Here is a 2,661-nt window from a genome sequence, read left to right on the forward strand (position 1 = left end):
GGGTAAATCTTAATAAATCTGCTGTATTCTTTAGCCACAACACTCCATCCTCTACTCGTACACTACTGGCTAACTCTATGAATATTAATCATATTGGGGCTCAGGATAAATACCTTGGTTTGCCTTCTACAGTCTCTAAATCGAAAAAGGCTTCTTTTAGTATGATCAAAGAAAAGGTTCGGAAAAGAATCCAAGGGTGGAAGCGCAATCTTCTTTCGTCAGGTGGTAGACACGTATTGCTTAAGGCAGTGGGAGAAGCTATTCCTATTTATACATTGTCTTGCTTCAAGTTGCCTGATGGTTTAATTTCGAAAATTCACTTTCTACTTTCTCAGTTCTGATGGGGACAAAAAGGTTCTGAAAGGCGGATGGCTTGGATTAGGTGGGACACTATGACTCGCCCACGAAAAGAAGGAGGCCTTGGATTTAAAGATCTCAGAATCCAAAATCTGGCACTTTTAGGCAAACAGTTTTGGCGACTCATAACACAGCCTACTTCCTTATTATTCAAAATCCTAAGAGGTAAATACTTTAGCAATGGTAATGCTATAACGGCAGAAATTGGAGTCTTACCTTCTTGGGGATGGAGGAGCATACTGGAAGGCCGAAAGATTGTTGAAAAAGGTCTTAATTGGACTGTGGGTACTGGGGAGGATATCCGAACCTTTGAGGATCCTTGGCTGCCTCCTCCGTATCCTTTAATGATTTCTGACATGCCAAATAGACAGGCTATTTCTGAATTGGTTTCAAGAGTTAAAGATCTAATTAGTGAAGACAGAAATTGGAATCAAAATCTTATTCAATAATTATTTCTCCAAAACGTTGCAAACAGGATTTTGTCAGTTAAAATTCAGCAAAGTAGGGACAAATTACAATGGGATTTGAACAAATCCAAGCAATATGATACAGTTTCAGGTTACAGAATTGGCTATTTATTTTACCATCCGCCTCTGGAGCTTTGCCCTAATTATATGCAACAGAAAAAGCCATGGATTGATCTATGGAAGTTGAACTTGCCTCACAAAATTAAGCTATTTATCTGGAAAGCTCTCCATGGCCGACTTCCGGTGCTTACTCAGATTCGTCACCGCATCCCATCTATATCACCAATATGCCCTTGCTGTCATGAAGCAACGGAAACAGTCACTCATTGTTTGATCGATTGCTCTAGAATTAAAGACGTATGGTTTCAGAGTTATTTTCGTGACTGTCTTCCCCCTCAGAGTTCTAACGACTTTTGGACATGGTGGACTGCATCAACAGAGATACTTAACCCGTTGAAGAATGCTGATCGTAATCCTCAATTGCTTACCATCATTTGCTGGAACTGCTGGAAAGCTCGCAACCAGTTGATTTTTGAAGGTTCTACTTCTATGCCGTCTGCCATTCTAGCAAGCTCTGTCAAGTTGCTCCGTGAAATCCAAAGAACTCCCAGTTTAGGTCGTCATCTCCATGAGACAAGCTCTTAGATGCATTCAATTTGATTTATCATGATTTCTTCTTTAAGATTTTTCTTCGTTTTTCGACCACGCACCGTTGGATGAATACCTTCAGTGTAGTATTTTTGGGAAATCCCCACCTTTTATTATGCTGTCCTGCTTTTGGACATCTTTGTATTTCATTTTTTAATAATTAATGAAATATAACCTATTATCTTTGAAAAAAAAAAGTTTAATTTGCTTTATTTAGCAAGAGTGACACACAAGTTTGCTTATGATGAGGGAGATTGCATGAGTTAAAAAGAATGGAATTGAAGCTAGGCTGTATAATAAATTTATGATGCCTCCAGTCTCTATTATGTTAAAGCTTTTTTATTTTTAATCACCATTGAAATTAAATTCAAAAGTGACACCTTGCTATCTATGTTTTCAGCTGATGCTATGTTAATTGAAAATCTTCTAATGATACATTTGTTAGAAATTACTTTCACCAGAAATTATGTTTGTTTATTATATATTTTTAAGTTGAACTTTTTTAAAAAGAATTCATATACAATTGTCTTCATTTAAAAATTAATAGTCAAAAACTATTAAATAATAATTTAATTAAATTTATTAAATTATTTTAAAAAAATTATTATTAACTTTATGTAAAGACAATTGCATAAATATACACTTTTTGTTATTATCAAAACTGTGAGTTTCTTTATAAACTCAACCATCTATTCTATTATATAAAAATCGGATGTCTGCACTTAATGATAGAGCTGATGTGGCATGCTCCAGAGAGTATTTCCCGATTTAATTATTTTAACTCATTCAAAATAATTTATTACCATGACTTAAATATATCAGCTAATTGATTTGATTAGATATTTAAATATTAATATAATTTATTATAATATATATTATTTAATTAATTTTACTACATTAATTGTAATTTGTTATATTAGTTAATTAATTTATTCATTTATAAAGTCTGAAATAAAAGAATAAATTTGTTGTTTATTCTAATTGAATTCATTAAATTTAATTATACATTATATACGAATTAATAATAATTTATAAATCACTCTAATTTATAATATTCAATAAAATAATTTGTAAATCACTTTATATTATATATGTATTAATAAAATATTATATATATCTTAATGTGTTAATTAAATATTATATACGCACAGAAAAATAAATACAAAAAGATGACTTATATAATATTGAT

The sequence above is a fragment of the Arachis duranensis genome, chromosome 8 (genome assembly GCF_000817695.3).
Source record: "Arachis duranensis cultivar V14167 chromosome 8, aradu.V14167.gnm2.J7QH, whole genome shotgun sequence".
NCBI classification, from domain to species: Eukaryota; Viridiplantae; Streptophyta; class Magnoliopsida; order Fabales; family Fabaceae; genus Arachis; species Arachis duranensis.